Here is a 17,047-nt window from a genome sequence, read left to right on the forward strand (position 1 = left end):
GGGGCTCTTCCGCGCAGACCCTGCGCAGCCTGCCTGCGCCCCCGCGGAGATCGGGCGGCAGGATGGAGCCCGGGGATCCCCGTGGAGGCGGAGCGGCGGAGGCGGAGGCTGCCCCCCAGGTAGGGCTGCGTCGGGGGGGGGGGTTATTTTTGCAATGCTGCATCCGCGCCGGAGGGGACGCATCGGACCGCGGGGAGACCCCTTGGCGGGCGTGCAAGGCAATGCATGCGTGCAGGCGTTGCATGGAGTGCAGTGCAATGCAATGGCAACGCGGCGCCCTGCATGCATGCATGCAACTTCCACCGGCGCTCCGGACTTGGCAGGTGAGGGGGGTCCCCAGTGGGCGGCAGAGAGAGCCGGGAGGGCGAAGGGGAGCCGGGGGGGAGCAGCGCTGCTCCCCGAGCCGAGCCTGGGGGGAAACTTCGGCGTCGTTGCGCCGGGTGTTGGAAGCGGAGGCTGGCGGGGGCTCCTCACCTGCAAAACCTGGTCGCCTCTCATATATTTCATGCATTGCATTCATCGCCCGCTTTCTCCTCCAAGGAGCTCCCGGGGGCGCGCGTGGTTCTCCCCGTGTTATCCTCGCAACAACAGCCCTGAGAGGTGGGTCAGGATAGTGGGCCAAGGGAGCACCCAGGGATTGTCCTGGCCAGGTGGGGTGATTTGAACCCTACTCTCTGCCCGGTCTTCGTCCTCATTTGGCCCCCACATGTGCATGACTGTGCATGACTGAGGTTTTTCCCCCTCGTCTTGGCTATGGTGTGAGTCTGTGCTGTTAATTAATGGGGTTCTGCCTTCGGAGAAGATGAGCCAGCCCTCAAGGAGGTGATTATGTAATTTGCTAGCAATTCATGTCCCTCCCGGCGTGACGCTGCGCGCTGACATCACGGGGCTGTAATGGTGGTGTGCCTCGAGATTTTTTTCATGAAACAAGTGTGCCTTTGCCCAAAAAAGGTTGGGAAACACTGGTGTAAACAGTAGCCTTAGCTGTTGTCACATACTTAGGGTGTGTGTGGCTTTTCCCAGTTGGGCTTGTAATAAACAGCTGCCTAGTAAGCATGTATGACATACATGGAATATACTATATAGCTGATTCAAAAACAAATTGCCCTTTGTGCTTCTACTTTTTAGAGGAGAAGCTGTGACATTTCATAAGGGAAATATCTGGCGGATTTGGAGAAATTCTGAGATTCATGAGAAATGATGTATTAGGAAAAATTATGCAGGTTGAAGCTTTTAACTGCCTCAAAATGCCTAGTGCATTGTTCTTTGGCTCCTTGCTTTTCGTTGCTGTATTATATGGTAGATGCATTACATTTCCTTTCTGAATAAGGTACAGCTGGTTTGTGTATCTCATGGGTAGGCAAACTAAGGCCCGGGGCCGGATCCAGCCCAATCACCTTCTAAATCTGGCCACGGACGGTCCAGGAATCAGCATATTTTTACATGAGTAGAATGTGTCCTTTTATTTAAAATGCACCTCTGGGTTATTTGTGGGGCCTGCCTGGTGTTTTTTCATGAATAGAATGTGTGGTTTTATTTAAAACGTATCTCTGGGTTATTTGTGGGGCATAGGAATTTGTTCATCCCCCCCCAAAAATATAGTCTGGCTCCCCACAAGGTCTGAGGGACAGTGGACCCTGCTGAAAAAGTTTGCTGACCCCTGGTGTATCTGCTCCAAACACTCAGAGAGAATAAAGGGCAGAGTGTGCATCCATTTTAAAATAATGGGTGGCATACTTGGATACCTGTGGCAAACTGGGCTGTAAATTGTGCAGCAGCTGCAATTCATAACTCCATTGCTTCATGCTTGCACATGCATCAAGAATTTGTTATCACCTGTTTTTTCTGTCTGAGTATTTGTCCCATGTGGCAGCAGCTGTTGCTTTTTGCAGATTTTTTTAATGCTCCACGCCTATGGATATGTATGTTTTGTATGCTGCAGAGACAGGGATATAGAATGTGAAGCAGAGATTCAAGAATCAAGGACTTCCCAAGGCAATTAAGAGGGGGAAATGTCTTTGCCCAGACTTGCTTATTACAGGAATTCACAATTACAGGAGGAAGAGTAGCTGTAGCTGCTAACAGTTTGCCCACTCCTGCTTTTTATAGTGCTCTGTACAGCCCACTCGTAGGGTTACTTTCACTGAAGTATTATAGGCACCCTAATGTTATGTTGCAACGTTGGCCACAGACCATCCTTGGAATTTCCCTCCTCTTCTTTCTTATTGTTGCTATCCTGTGCCCTCTGTCATTTGGATCCAATGTTTTCCACCTGGTGGTGGTGGTGTTTCAATAGCCATCAGCGGGAGTGTGTTCAGTTTTAGGTATGTGTGGGCAAAATCTGCCTGTTTTAAAACTTTGGGCAAGTACACTTTGAACATGCATGAGATTTCTGGTGTGTGACTCATCAGGCCTGCTTAAAACACAGAGCAGCTACTGAGTATTGTTTGCTGGCATAGTATTTCACAAAGCTTGGGACCTGTCCAGGGGAGAAGGAACACCTCTAGAACAAAGAGTTCCTAATGACTCAAGCCAGAGAGGGAGGAAGGGAGGAAGATGCAAACAAATAATTAGTCTGATTCAGGTGAAAATTACCTTTTTAAAGTTCAAACTTCTATGTTACTCAGTGTTCTGTCATTCTATCCTCCATAGTGGGTTTTTTTGTTTTTTTAAATAACCCCAATTTGTACCTGAGTGGAAATAAGGCAGACAGGGAGTGGCTGCTTAACTCTTTCCTCTCTGGCATTTTCCCCAGTTCAGATTTACCTGCCCAAGCTGCTTTTTCACATGTCTGGCGATACAGGAGAGCTTCAGGCACTCCATGTCTTCTCTCCCCCCCCCCCCACAGATGGAAAAGAAAAACAACTTTGGGTGGGTAACTTTAATCTTTAAAAGGGATTGGAATTGAATGGGGTAAGCAGCCTCCCTCCATGCACCCCTTTTACACTCAAATCTAGCCTCCCAAGGGTGAACCCAAGACACTTTGCCACCGGAGCCCAAGACACTTTGCCACCTGAAGGACAAAACGAAGCCTCTGGCCAGGCTGGCAGCTGGACAGTATCCTCTGCTGCACCTGATTTGTGGTAGTGGCGGGCGAATCTCTCATTTCATCAGTCTTAAGTTCATTTCTCTGCGTTTCCACATCAGTTCGTGATTCCCACCCCCCAAAAAGAAGCCCTCGTGGAAAATTTATCAGCATTTTACTGTGAATTTTTCCATATATGCCCAGGTTTGTATGAATGGAAAGTGCTCTTAACTGTTGCAGCTGAAAATGCAGCTATTACACTAACTGTACAATCCTATACATGTCAACTCAGAAGTTGGCATCTGTCTGTCTTGAGACAATGAAGTACACCTTGGGGAGTGAAGTCAAACCGCTGTGGCAAAAAACATAGGCATTGTATATGGAGGTCCTGGGCTACCCAGACAATGACCCACCCCCTCTCAGCTTTGCTGGTGTGCTCCAATGTTTGGCTGCAGGAGTTACTGGAAGGAGGAAAACAAGGCGCTATCCAACCGCTTGAGGGACTGCACTCCGGATTTCTGTAGGGTTTACTCCCTAGCCTTTTCTTCTCCTGAAGATGTCTCACAATAGCACAGAGGTTTAATGTCAGTTTCTTCCTTCTCCTAGATGGGCTCCCTTCCAGGCTGATGAGCCCCACATGCCCATCTTTTCCCTCTATGGCCTCTTTCTTGATCACTGGACCCACTCAGAAGTAGGTCCCATTTAATATAATGGGGCTGATTCAGACTGCAATTCTATATTCAGCACCTCAAAGCACATCTCTGTGTTGTTTGGGTGTGTATGTTAGATTAGAATCCTGGCCTTCTAGAGGCCCCCGAAGCAGCAGGCGATGCACCAATGCTGCAGGTATTGTAATAATGCGAGAAGCTTGCTTTACATCTTCATCTTGTAGAAACTCATCTAGAGTTTGCACACTTCTGTTACATTCGTTCCCTTTATAGATCAGTGACAGGCATTATCAGTATAATACTTTTCAAGTTCAGGGCACTTTTGTGACTAGAAGACGTTTTTGAAATTCACTGCAGTGATAGGTCTGTTAGGCACTCCCTTCCTTCTAGAAATACCACAGCTAATAATAGCTTCTGCAGCATGCAGAGAAAAGCTGCCCTAGCTTCTCAAAGGAAACTTTTTAACAAGTGGGTTAGCCTCACAATGAAAGGCAGATTGTCTGTTGACTACAAGTTTTATTTAGGCATATTTACAGGCAAAAGTTTGAGCTAATTTATAAAAGGAGTGCTTGGAACTGGTGGATAGCCCTCCACCAGCTTCCAGTGTGATGGACCTATATGAGGAACTTGGGTCAGGAATGACTAGTTGGGAATATGATAGGACCAGGATGGGCACACTTTAATCCAAGCCAGAGATCTTAACAAGTAAAGAAGCTGAAGCAAAACGAATGAAGCATTGTTGCCTGTCTAGGCAAAAAAATAATAATAATAAAGAAAAGAAAAGAAGGCTGAAGGCAGGAAACCAGTCTTTCAAAGTCTAGGGAAGACAGAAATCAAAATGGGGGTGGGGTAGGGCTGGTTCCCAGAGAGTTGACGTGAACCTAGAATGCATGCCAGAAGCAAGTTAGGAAGAAATGCAAGAAGGCTTGTCAGCAACAGCAGCTGGTCAAACAAAGCACAGAGCGAGGGCTCAACAGAAATATTTATTTCCTTGCTTTCATATCCCAGCCTTTCTTCCATCACAGAACTCAAGATACACATGGTTCCCAGGTGGTCATTCATCCAGGAAGTGCAGCTCGAAATTTCTGGATGTAAAATGGTTAACAAGCAAGCGGTAACGTAGAAGCAGGCTAACGCTAGCCATGGGTGCTGGATATCACACCTTATCTGGGCCCAATGCTCCATCATTGCCTTCAGGGATGGCTGTAGTCTCCACACAAGGCATAGGCAAACTCGGCCCTCCTGATGTTTTGGGACTACAATTCCCATCATCCCTGACCACTGGTCCTGCTAGCTAGGGATCATGGGAGTTGTAGGCCAAAAACATCTGGAGGGCCGAGTCTGCCTATGCCTGCTCTACACCAAATCCAGGAGTTAAGATTTGCATTAGCTGTGTTCTAATGGCCCCTGCCATCTGCTTGGTTTGGGTGGCTATGCAAAGGTTTCACGATACTGTGTGGCTCTTTGGTGGAATCTTCACTGCAGGCACAAATGTGAAAGCAGGAGGAGAAAACTAAAGGTGAGGGTGAAATGCAGTATATTTACAAATGGAGAGGAAGAGAGCTTTCACATGCAGGACCAAATGCTTCTCTAGCAGGGATGAGGAACCTGTGGCTCTCCAGAAGTTGCCGGACTATGGTTAACACCTTCCCTTACCATTGGTCTTGCTGGCTGGAGCTGATGCAACTTTCAGTCCAATAACTTTTGAAGGGTTGTAGGTTCCCAAGCCCTGTTCTTTAGCCTAAATCAAAGCCAAATGCTAGTCTGCACCAGGAGGTCATTATCCCATACCCTGTGAAGAGCCGATAAAGGGACATATTAGGAGTTTTATTGTTTTGAAATATTAGTATGTTATAAACAATTGACAATATTTGAATGGAATGCAAAAAAAGCCCCAAAAAACGCTTCTTGGATTTTGTCACCAAGCCCAAGAAAAAGGCAGATTGATTACTGATATTTTTTTTGTGGGGGATGACGATGACAAATCCTTTCTTCTAGTTCTGGCTGTCTTTCAAGTTGTCTTGAGCCAGTTTTTGTTTTCAGCTGGAAACTATGCAAAATGTCATGATTTCATAGCACTCAGTCGATTTTTGGTGGCTTCATGGAACATTTCATTGCTTAGGTTTGTAGGGGTTTATATGTCTCAGGGATTCAAAACCCCAGAATCACACTGATGCAAATTGGAACAGAAAGGGAAAGCTCTTAAGAACCCTCAAGACCACGGCTCCTGATTTGTGCATGGCTCTAATTTTCAGTCACCACAAATGACTCCCATGAGTTTTAAATTCATGAGCAGGAAGTGGTTTTAAATATAAGGCTCCACTTCAGTTTTCAGAAATTGTATCGGAAAATTGACATATATGCTCAGCTAAAATTGGAGCTACAGTTGAATATTAAGTCCTTGTAACTCACTGGAATTTATTTCTGGTTAATCATGCATAAGATAGCACTATTTGAGTCATTTTGTTGGCTTACAAAAAGACACCCATAACTGTTAAGTTGAGGAATGAGGCTAAATAGTATAGTATCAAAAAAGAAATTAATATTTCCTCAAGAACCCAGTACAAAGTGAAAAGGGTATCATAGAATCATAGAGTTGGAAGAGACCACAAGGGCCATCGAGTCCAACCCCCTGCCAAGCAGGAAACACCATCAGAGCACTCCTGACATATGGTTGTCAAGCCTCTGCTTAAAGACCTCCAAAGAAGGAGACTCCACCACACTCCTTGGCAGCAAATTCCACTGTCGAACAGCTCTTACTGTCAGGAAGTAGTTCATGAAAATCTAGGGGTGCCCCTCCAGACTGACACTATGCTGCAGCAGGGATTCAAGCACGTAGCAAAAATTTGGGTTTGCGCAATTAAATCAGATTAAAGTGAGCTGTCACTCTAGTGCAACAAATGCACTTAAAAACAAACAAGCAGCAGACTTTTTGTCATTTGGAAAGTGATGGGGTAAATGAATAACAGGAAGATACATAAACACCCCACAAGCAAATCAAAATGAATGCTCTTTGCTGTGTAACTGTCATTTAAACATAATGAATGTTCAATAAACAATAGACATAGTCTAACCACCGCATGTCAAAGTGCAAGTAGATAAATAGGTACCGCTCCGGCGGGAAGGTAAATGGCATTTCCATGCACTGCTCTGGTTTCACCAGAAGCAGCTTAGTCATGCTGGCCACATGACCCGGAAAAACTGCCTGTGGACAAACGTCGGCTCCCTCGGCCAGTAAGGCGAGATGAGTGCCGCAACCCCAGCGTTGTTTGCGACTAGACTTAACTGTCAGGGGTCCTTTACCTTTACCTTTTAACCACTGCAGGCCACTGTAATGCTTAACAGCAGGAAGATAAACCGAAACAGTGTGGGAAATACCTTGGTAGCCCTGGCCTGCAGTATGCTAGAGTGCCCACCCTTTTAAAGATGAGGAGCAGCAAGATATCCTTCTAGAGATGAAAGGGGAGGTGTTCCTGTCCCCTCTCAGCTTGGGCCCCCAAAGCAGATGATACATGTTGGCCACGAAGGTTCTAGAGTGGCAGGCTTTGGGATCACCCATCACCCAAAGGGTGCCTAAGAGTGTTCACCCAGCCCCTATTTCCCATCACCAAGCCCAAATTCCCACACAAATGCCAAAGTGACTGAATTTACTTAACAATTACAAACCAAACTGGTATGACCGCAGTATGGAGTAGGTGGAAAAAACGTGCTTACAGAGACCAATGTGCGAGTGAGCCCAAAATTGGTTGGCAAAAGTCCGTACTACGAACCAGGGCGGGTAAAGTGGGTGCTGGAAACTGTGGAGGTGCAGGCTTATATAGCCTCTACTATGCCCATGCCATGTTTGACTGTACACACAGTGGACCATGACTCTCCTCCTTTCCTCCAAGCTGCAAACATCTGCCTGCCAACCTGCAGACCAAGTGGTGAAACTCTGGGCACCAGTAACATCTTAAAAACAGAGCCCTTTAGTCCCTTAAAGATTAACAAATATATTAGGGCATAAATTTCAAGGACTAGAGCCCACTTTGATAGATGAGTCATGTCACAGGAACTATCCGCAAAGTACTCATTTAAGTGCCTATTTAGTTCTCTTGCTGGAAAATAATTTGGGCTTTTTTCATGTGCTGTGCAGTACTTGAAGTGCTATAGAAACTTACAAAACTGGTTTGACTTCACGGAGGGCAGAAAAATGAACGTGTGTATCATAGCAACTGAGGGCTTGACAATAACTTCTCAGATACTACTCCTCAAAGGGGATGCCTGCAAGCCACCCTAGAATCATAGGGGTGATCCTGGGAGCATGAGGAGCTGTGTTCTACTGAGTCAGAGAGCCTTAGTCAGTATTAGCTCAGGATTATCTATGCTGACTGTCAAGGTTACAGGCAGAGGCTTTTCCAAGGCCTACCTGCACAAGCTGGGGTTGAACCTGGGATTTCTACATGCAAAGCATGAGTTCTAGCAGTGAGCTGTGGCTCTTCCTTGGTCAACTTTGAATTCCTACAGAATGAAGCTCCCACCCTGCCCCAGAAAGCTTAACATATCAGTACAGACATCATAACATGCAGTAAAGTAGAAATCAAGTGCAGAGTGCCCCTTATACCCAAAGATCAAGAATCGCAGCATAAAGGCACATTGGGATATGGAAGCTTAAAAGTCCTTCAATACACAAGGGTGTTTTATAGAGGAAAATGCCTAGTGAAGAGGAGTCATCATCACAGACTATAATACAAACAATGCCATGCATTGACAATTCAGATCTTTTCTTTTTGACAGAGCTATTATCTTCCTCAAGGGACTGGAAACACTGTTAGCTAACTTCGCTTTCTATGTAGCTAACCATTAAGAGCTACTTTTCTCCCATGCCAACAAAGTGTTCTCTGTAATCCAACAGATCACTCACTTATCGGTTAAGCCTTTTGCCAAAGTAAGTTGCTTCTGTAAAGTGTATCCTCTTATTTTTCTGTCTTTCAGGTGCCGGCTAACTAGTATATTAAGAATGCATGTGTTATCTAGGCCTAACACTTGAAAAGAAAAGTTTTGCTACACTATTAAACATCTTTTCGTGCCTTCATCTAACCATACCCGATGGTGCTTTTGCCTGCTCTATGGTAGGGCTAGTTCTAGAAGGTATTTTAGTACAGGTGCCTCTTTCTTGTCACAGGACATCTGAGTGTATAGCAATCAAGTACACAGAACTCAGCCAGGTTGTTTCCTCCAGAGCAGAGGTGAACTGTGGCTTTCCATAGGTTTTTGGGGACAGGCCAGCAACACATGCAGGGCCCCAGGTTCCCCATCCCTGCTCTAACATATCAAAAGAAACCCGGCATAAAACAAAAGTATTCACTTTGCCTTCTTTCCAGCTCCTAGTGCTTATTGATCTTAGAGGAAGTGAGGGAATCATAGTTTCCACCAGCAGCAGTAACAGCTTTGCTTTGTTAGGAGTTCTGTTTCTTGTCATACCAGAGTCAGTGTTGATTTTTTTTTTTTTTTAGAGCTAGAGACAAGGCAACATACAGCAAAAGAAAGGTGATCCATCCAATCTTTTCTTTTTGATTTTCTGGACTGGGGATGGGGATTGCTCCAGAATACCCTAGGAATACAAGACCAAGCTCTCATATCCACCCTAGACAGAGCATTTGTACTATTTTACTCTCTCTTTGACTGTTTCAATTCCACTATGTTTGTGTAAACTCTATTTATAAGAAGCAAGGGGTACATCCTCAGGAATTGCCCTCATTTTATTCTCACAATGGTTTTGAGAGGCAAGTTTGAATGAATGAAGATGACTGGCCCAAGGTCTTCTAGCGAGTTTTAGGCCTGAATGAGGATTTGAACCCAGGCCTCTACAATGCAAGTCTAACTCTCTGCCCGCTCTACCCCACAAGTTTGCTTTCCCTAATGATAGTGACATACATACAAACCAAAGTGTGTGCATGTTTGTCTGTACGTGTCCTGTTGGAAGTATACAAATCAACTTCTGCTACACTTAGTCTGAACTACTATTGGTCAGCCTATTTTATTTGTATTGTTTATTAAATCTGTATGTCGCCCTTCATCTGAAGATCACAGAGCGGTTCACAACATAAAAATACCAAAAAAGAACAGAAAATGCGTAATCAAACTAAACCAAACCAAAAACCTCCCTCCCACAAACACATTTTAAAGGGCATCCAATGTTAATTAGCCCAAGGCTGGGTTGAAGTGAAACGTTTTCACCTCGCGCCTAAATATATGCAACAAACCCGGGCTCATCCCCATCCCCCTATGTCCACAGGTACTTTCCCCCCAGTAGTAGGGAGTGGAAAGATGCCATATTTTAAGCGTCACTGCTCCCCAACCCTTCTGAATTCCAGGGGAGCAGCTGTGTTAGGTCTCAATCCTTAGCAGGCCCCCTTACTTCAGAGTAAGCCTCCCTGAAGTCCGTGGGGCTTCCTTTGGAATACAGATGCACAGAGTTAAGGCTATTATTAATAACCCAAACCTACCCTAAAATCCTTGCGGAGCCGGAAAGAGGACCGAATTCATATGCTGGCGAGGCGTAGCACCCACTTGTGCGACTAGCAAAAAGGCCCTTTCCCAGCTTATGGCAGGTCAAGAGTTTTGCAGGGCGAGGAGGCGGCCAGACGGGGAAACTCGCCGCCCCCAACCGGGGACTCCATTGTCAGCCGCAATCAAGGGACGCTGCTCCTTCCCCTCCCTCCCCTCCCGCGTCTCTTTCAGCTCCTCACCACCAGCTGTTAACCAGAGCAGTTCTAATCATAACTGCGGGGGCGGGCAAATGGTGGTGTTTCCCCTCTCCTCCTCCAAAGAGAACGCCTAAGAGGTAAACTCCCCCGCCCGCCCCGGGTTGGAATGGCGTCATTTGGTATAATCTGTCGAGGGAGCAACTCTCGTCTGTACGTGGGGAAAGTGTTTCTCCGCCGCCGCCGAAAATTCAAAACAGCGATCTGCTCGTCATGACTCAATAAGTCCTGGAAAGCAACTCCTGTAGGCGCTGGAGAGAGAGAGAGAGGAGGGGCGGGGTGGAGAAAGAGAGAGAAACCCACGTGTTTGGTTTTCCCTGGCACATCCACACGCTGCTTTTGCGAGGAGGAGGGGGGAGCCAGTGTGAACTCCAAACTCTTAGGGATCCAGCAGCACTTGGATCTCCTTCGGGATCTTTCCGAACAGTTCAGGAAGACGCACTGGCTGGAGCGCGCGGGCGTCGAAGGCGTGCCGACATTCCAGGGACAGCCTCGGATGCCTTCGGACCACTGCCTGTTCGCTGGAGATACTCCCTTCTCCTTTGGGAGAATCGGGGGAGGAGCTTCTTAAGCTGGGCTCCTCCAGTGGTTTTTTTTTTTTTTTTAATAGCCACTAGCCTTTTGTGTGGTTCAATTTCCCAGCAGCTTTCCGTTCAGAGGGGGATCTGCAGCCCGGAACGCAGGAGTTTGGAGATACTTTACTAGGCTGATTCCCTCGTGTGTGAGATCAGCGTTCAGTTCTGCTGGATTCCACTTTAAAGCGTGCCTTGTTTCTGACTGGAAAGCTGGAATGTTTTATAATGACTAAGAAGCGAACGCTTTCTGACATGGAATTAGCTCTGCAGTAGATGGTGAGAAGTTCTGGAGTTTTGTTTTTGTCTTAAAAGCTGGTGACGAGTCCAATAGATGCCCCCCCCCCATAGCTCTGGTAAGTGTTGTAATTGTTTGGCTTTACAGATCTTGCCAGTAAATGACATTGGGGAAGTGGGACGTTCTTAGATAACTATATCAAAAAGTGCCTTTCTAAAAAGTAGTTTAGTGATAACACGCCCCCCCTCCCCCGCTAATTGTACCAAATAATAACTCTTACAGTTTAGGTGCCTTCTTGAATCGCTCAGACACGCAGCACAAATTAAAGAGGAATACATAATCTTTACATCCTGGCAGTTGAAGACGTTTGTGCACATTGCTGTGAAATGTGCCTGAATTTCTCTGACTCACAGGATATGTTTACCAGTTCCATGGAGACATAGTGGGTTGGTTGGTCCTGTTACGCAGGGAAACTTCTGGCTTCTGATTTTATGAGCTGTAAATTGGAAGCTTAAAAAACCCGGAGTAGTCACAACACAAGGAAGAGCAAGTGCTTTTGTTACTGAACAGACATGCTTGACAATTATCGGGATCGACGTTTATTGTTTTAATAAAAGGGCAGATGGGTTCAGCTTAACTCATTGTGACCCATGCTCATAATTTTCTGGGAGGTTTGGTAGTAATTTGTGGGTCACAATGAAGCTATTTTATATATATACAGTATAGTATCTTATCCAAAGTTGCGATCTATGAGCTTAACCCAAAATCCTTGCATTTAAGCTTAATAAAATTCCATAGCATTTATAAGACTGACAGCCCAGATCCTAAACCCACTATTATTATGTACAGTATTAGTTTATGAATCTCCTTTTACATGTTTCTCAAGGTGATTTACAAACATACCACAAAAATAGTTTCTGAGACAGTGCAAAACAGCAACAATTGAAGATTGGTTTAAAATAACACAAAAGGAACACATAAGAAAAATGTTTTCATCCCACAGGGAAAGCACAGTGTGCTTCCAATGAGTTCAGTGAGATTTCCCTTCTGGTCAGTGTATAGGATTTCTGCCTTGGGTGACAATCCTGTATAGATTTATTTAGGAGTACATGCTATTGAACTCACTGGTTCCTTTTGTATCAATGTACCTTGGATTGGAGCATTACTTGGAAATTTGCCACAATGATGTCAGTGTCGCCTACTTGGAAACAAGTCCTGTATAAACTCAGTTGGATCAGCTTCTGATTAAGCTGGCGGTAGAGCTGCTTTCACACAGAGTCTTGTCTTGCACTATCTGTACCGTTTGTGTCTATTGTGAATACAGAAGAGAAAGAAAACATAAAACTTTGTGCTAACTTTTTTTTTTTTTTGCATTGATGTTAAAGTGGTTCAAGCCTCCTAAGCCTGTTCTATTGCAAGCACTGGGCTGCACCTGCTCTCTGCATGTAACACTCATAGGTTTGAATTATGTGGGTGATCAGATTTATATTTAATGTGCATCTAAGTCCAAGGCCAGTTCCAGTATCTGTGCATCTTATTTTATCCTTAAAACCAACCCTATGAGGTAAGTTGGTCTGAGAGCAGGTTGTCTGCAGCAGTAGCATCCAGTGCTCTTGGCGAGGCTGAGCGGCGTTTTGAACTTAGTCCCTTATGGTCAAAGTGGGGATTGTAGCTACTGTACCGTACTGGCAGTGATTGATGGTGGATGGTCCTGCCTGCCTTCTGATTACACTTGATTATGCTTTTTTTGGCTCTTCCTGTTGCTCATAATTATGTCAAACCCTAGCTTGACTTGCGGAATACAGTTTCAGTGTGTTGGCTTGTATTGCTGACTTCCTAACCCGCCCCCATCCGTGTTTTGAATCTTACCCAAGAGCAGTGAGAGAGAAAGTAACCAGCTGAAACCTTTTGCTGTCATGGAGAGTCAGGGCTGAATCTTTGCCTGTTATGAAGGCAAAGTATTAAAAGGCAAAGTTGTTCCACCGGAATACATTTGCAACCATTTTTGGACAAATGCAAGCACAAAGCAGAAAGAGAGCTGTGCACATATGGAGCATATGTTTGGTTTCCCCTCCTCCCCATTGTGTTAGGCTTCCTGATGGCTTCTATTGGACTACTCTGGGCTAGTTGCAAGTTTAGGCTTTGTTGCCTACCCTATAAAAAATCAAGCCATTGCTTTTTCACTCAGCAAATGCACAGGCTGACTGGTTTGGATGGACTAAGTTGCAGTGCATATAGGCCATTCCATAAACTGTTCTTCTCTCTTATATTTAGTGATGACTCACATTTATGACTTAGGAACCCCTTCTCCCTGGTTTTTACTGTAATAACTTGAGATTGAATGATTAAGTTCTTTACCATTTAAGGTGTCTACAAGGAATGTGGGGACCACAGGGGTGGAGTTCTTTATTTCTGACTAATCTCATCACCTGGCAAAAGATCTTCCCTTCTTGCCAAGATTCCATAGGGTTGCTGTAAAATTATATTTTCATCTGCAGATGTCTTATTTTTCTTTTGCCTGCTTCAGTCCTGACTGAATACGTTGTGTTTACTTATAGGGAGAGTGGTGAGCTGTGTTGTTTCCTTTACGAAGTTCTCTAGAGTGGCATTCTCTCTCTCTCTCTCTCTCCCCTTTAGAGTCAGGGTTATTAGAAATGTCAATAAAGTGCCAATAAAGAGAGTATGATTTGGGTGGCTATACATAGTACATCCTCAGGTTTCTAGGCACATCAATAATTTTTGTGTCCTTGAGGGGAAAAGCCCTTTTTGTTCCTTTGGGATGGACAATGCTTTTGATATCACTATTCACTGATACCCATTTTTCTGCATGGATTCAGATTGGCAGCCCTTTTCTGGCTATGATTGCCACCTGTTTTCCAGCTATGTTCTTTGTCTCTAGCAGTGCTTCTAAGCTTGGGTGCAACTTTACAGCATGTGAAGCTTTTACTGGCATGGAGATGTGATGTAAAAGGGTTTCACGCGTGTCTAGTGTGGATGTCAGGCTGCTGTCTAAACCACAAAAGCTGGTAAAAAGAAAAGAAGCAACAATTTTGATGGCTGTAGAAGTGCTCTACTAGTTACATCATGCTGTTTAAGGGGCCCCTTTGCTTCACCCTTTGGGCAAGTGATCAAACAAACTTCCATTAACTATAGATAAAATGCTTCCCATTTTGCCTAAACCCAAGACACCGTGCTTTGAAGTTGGGTTAATAACCTGGCTTGGTCTGAAGCTGTTTACTGGTTCAGACCAAGTGGGGAACTATTTTTAATGGAATACATCCTGGTTTGTTTTCCAGCTCATGTGAAGGGGTAAGCAAGAGGCTTGTTTGTAACTTGGTTTATTAATGGAGATATGATCATCTGAACTCTCTCAGTTGGATAACACTGTCATTTCTGAAACAAAATGTCAAATACTTTAAAAAGGCTACATTGCTGGGCTCGGTAGTTTTTTTTTCTTGAAAGCTTTGGATTTTCAGTAATCTCTTATTTGGCAGTTATCAGAAGCTAGAGCTATCCTGCCTCAGCACATTTCGCTTAAGGCTTTGAGAGCATCTCACGTTTATTTTCCCTTACAACATAGGCACTCAAGCTTATTTCAGTAAAAAAAGAAGGATCTATTGATTACTTGAAGGGTAGTGATTTCAGGATAGGGATTGGGAAAAATACACTTGTTCTTTGAAATTGTTTCATGAAAATTAGAAAGTCAATATACTCAAAGTACTCCATTTAAACATATATTTGCCTTCAGTTACTGAAGGTAACTTATGTTTCACTTATCCTGTTATTTAATCAGCACTTCAATCTTGTGCTTATGATCTAGAGTAGTTTGGTTACATAGAATGACAGAGTCATTTTTTTAGAAGCATTTGTTTCTTAACTGAAAACTTTGGTTGGAATAAATATTTTATTTAGATTTATGAATAAAATAAATATTGAACCTCAAATTAATTATTTAAACACCATAAAGACAACTTCTAGGCATAAAGTTTATCTTTATGGTGTTTGGGGGATTAATATGAGTCTCAAATAAACAACTGCACCTCCAAATTTAGGAATACCTGCCTTTTGTTATTTATGAGAGTGCACAGAGTTAAGAGATATCCAGTGCAGTCATACGCAGAGCAGACTCATTGAAATTCATTGTTTTCAGTGGGTCTACTCTGAGTATGCCTGCCACTGGATAGTACCCATGGTCTACCCAAGGGAACTGGCAAATTTAGTAAGGCCACTTCTGCCTTTAAAAGATTCCTAGGCAGTAGCTTGTTAGCAAATAACTCTGCTTACAGTACAGAGTTAACCTTGTGATGAGCTCCCATATTTATTATTCTTATTTATTCACTCCCCTCACCTGCTGAACATGTACTATCAAATTGGTTTGTATGTGCAATCTCAGCAGGCATGACCCAGATACCTGCAAACTGGTAAGCAGGGTGTGTGTTGTTGCTGATCAAAGTGTTACTCCGCTGATGAGCTGGTTGCAGGCTGAGCCTGCTGATCTTCTGAATGCATTTACAATGTGTGTATTGCAGCTGTTGTCAAGCAGCTGGTTGTTAAGCTGTGAAACATATCCCCTAAGTAGGCACACGGTCTTGAGCACAATTGGAAGTCAGTTTTTCTTTCCAAGCATTCCCCACAATTTATATAGTAGATAGGAATGAATGTTCTAACTCACCACTTCTGGGCACTAAGGAAGCTGCCTTATATTGAGTCAGACTATTGGTTTATCCAGTGCCATTCACACTGACTGGCAGCCACAGCAGCTGTCCAGGTTTTAGACAGGGGCCATTCACAGCCTTATCTGAGGGTTGAATCTGGGACCTTCTACATGCCAAGCAGAGGCCCTTCTATGCAGCTATGGCCCTTTCCCTCCCCCTCTCCTCAAAAGTTACCTTAGAGATTGCTTTGTTTTGAAAACTCTGTTTGCTCAGTACATTTCACATCTGCGTGAGAGTTCATGGAGCTGTTTGTCAAAGCAGTTTTCAGTTAGGCATATTGTTTCTTTCAATGGAGTGGATCCAAATATTTTAAACAAATGTCAGATCTGGATAGATTTCTCAATTACATCTGTGTGAGGAAATTTCTGTTAATTTTTGGACTTGAAACACACTAGGGTTTTTGTCACTTTGTTCATGCGTTTTAAGCCAGCTGCTCGGTGTTTTCAGTGTCAGGGTTTAGATAAGTTGAGTATCTTCTGTTTTATGTATTAGGAAGTTGCCAGAAGTGATTTCTAAAAAGGTAAAATTCCCAAGGGATGTGAAATTTCATGCATAACATGAAGATTATGCATTTTCACACCCCCAAATGGCTATTACTAGTCCTCAAAGAGAGCTAGTGTGATGTCAAGGGTTGAACCTAAGAGTGGGAAGATGCAGGTTCAAGTCCCTTCCAAGAGATCTGCCCCTTGGGCCAAAATCCACATTCATTGGGGCAATTTCTTTATTAGGCCAACCAAAATATCACATGATATTCTGAAAGCTTTTTAGTTCTTGAAAACTGTTCATTGCGCTAGGTGGTCACCAGCATGATGAGAGAGCAGGAAGAGGAAGAAAAAGGTTGGCTGGTGTTTAAGATATGAGGTTGCACTGAGGCCTGGCTTAGAACAAGAAGTATAACAATGACCAAATCCCCATTTCGAAAAGCCAGCTATTGTTATAGGTTTTGTTCCCAGTAGGCCTTGATGCAACCTGATACGTGCACCCGGAAGGAGCTTATTTGAATGTCTGCTACTACTTCCACATTCCATCTTAAAGCTATGACTGGATGTTGGATGCAGTCTCTGTGGCTTAAATATCAGTCAA

General features: G+C 44.2%; 1 protein-coding gene across 10 annotated transcripts in view; it reads left to right on the top strand.

Moving 5' to 3' along the window:
- The window catches only part of TACC2 (transforming acidic coiled-coil containing protein 2), a 165,362-nt gene that overhangs the window by 43,804 nt on the left and 104,511 nt on the right, over positions 1-17,047 (top strand). The window lies entirely within an intron of this gene.

This window comes from Podarcis bocagei (assembly GCF_964188305.1).
Source record: "Podarcis bocagei genome assembly, chromosome: 4".
NCBI classification, from domain to species: domain Eukaryota; kingdom Metazoa; phylum Chordata; class Lepidosauria; order Squamata; family Lacertidae; genus Podarcis; species Podarcis bocagei.